Below are 1,763 nucleotides of genomic sequence, written 5' to 3' on the forward strand. Positions count from 1 at the left end.
GCTCTGTTGCCAGGCTGGAGTGCAGTGGCGTGAACTTGGCTCACTGCAACCTCCACCTCCCGGGTTCAAGCAGTTCTCCTGCCTCAGCCTCCCAAGTAGCTGGGACTACAGTTGCATGCCAAAACGCCCAGTCAATCTTTGTACTTTTTAGTAGAGATGGGGTTTCACCATTCTGGCCAGGATGGTCTCGATCTCTTGACCTCGTGATCCACCCGCCTTGGCCTCCCAAAGTGCTGGGACTACAGGCATGAGCCACCATGTCCGCCCTGAAAAGAGCCTTAAAATAAGTTTATTTAAAATTCTCAGAGAAAGGAAGATGCCAGTTTGAACACACCCCAGCTCCATGCCATTTCTACCCCTACCCACCCAATTTCCACAAGTCAGAAGCTATTGGTACTAGCAGATAATAGAGTACAATAAAGGCCTAAGGATCAGTGAGAGGCCTGACAGAACAGATACAGGTTCACCTCTCCTTTTGACTAAATCAGTGGTTCTGAAACTTTTACCATACATCAAAATTACCTAGAGGGTCAAATATACAGATTGCTGGTCTTTGTGCCCAGAGTTTCTGATTCTGTAAGGCTGATTTTCTGCCTCAAGGACCACATTTTGAGAAATGCGGGCTAGGCAAGAGTCTAGAGACCAGTATTCAAGATCCCGAGTAAAAGGCATTGTGCAGAAAGGAGTTAGCTGACTCTTAGAACCATAATAATACTTCCCATACCTAAAAAATAAACAATTAAAAGCAACTAGGATGTGGGGGAACAAATCTCTCACACAGAATTCCAAATAATTTGTGTAGCTACTGCCCCCTCAGGGAATTAGAGCACAACTGCATGCTTGTGACTGCTTAGCTTGCAAGTTTGGCCCATGGGTGGGATCTGGGAAGTTGGATTTTGGGAGGTTTCTTACCACCTTAACTGATAAGAGTGGCTCACTTTTTCTAAACTGTTTGTACAAACAATGTGATTTATGCTGAACACTTGCTTTTCTTCTGGCAGCCTGGAATTCTGGTATGTGCTAAGCAAACAGTGCCTATGTGAGTAGCCCCCACTAAAAGCCTCATCACAGAGTGAACATATGTGAAAGTCTTTTGATTGTCTCCATTTTCCTAGAGGAAAAAAAGAAGTAAGATGATCAGCTGACTGTGAGGAAAGGAGACAACATATTTGAGGTTTGAGGAGATAGGAGATATGCAATAATCAACTAGAAGGGTGGGACAGAGAATTGTCTAGAAAAATGAAGTGTGATTGGCAGTAGCACTGAAGGCCTACCTATGTTCGGTGGTTATGAATTTAAGATAAGGCAAGTCACCATACTGGTATTTTTCTCTTGTCATGTTTAGCTGCTTTGATGCAGGCATGTAACCAAAGATGAAGTTTTTAGCTAAGCAAGTATGGAGGAGAGCAACAAAGGAATTGAGAGTGCATGGTAGGGTGTGATTATAATGTTGGACCGTGCATTTTAAATGAGGTGGGCTGGGAAATGAAGACAGCAGGTTGATGGGCAGCTCAGTGGAGTCAAAGAACTGCTGGAGTTGGAGTACCAGAGTGAATGAACTGAAAAGGCAGGAGTTTTAGAGAGCGGGATGCTTGAAATTGAGACTTTAGTGGTGTTGCAGTTATTCATGACAATGTCTTAGATATGTCCATGTGGGTATAGGTAGTTGAGATGAGGTAGATTATAAAATCACTAGAGTAAGAAGATTGAAAGGAGCCGGGCACATTCCTCAGCCCCGGGCTCTCAAACTTCCTGAGCCCAGT

The sequence above is a fragment of the Papio anubis genome, unplaced genomic scaffold (genome assembly GCF_008728515.1).
Source record: "Papio anubis isolate 15944 unplaced genomic scaffold, Panubis1.0 scaffold401, whole genome shotgun sequence".
NCBI classification, from domain to species: Eukaryota; Metazoa; Chordata; class Mammalia; order Primates; family Cercopithecidae; genus Papio; species Papio anubis.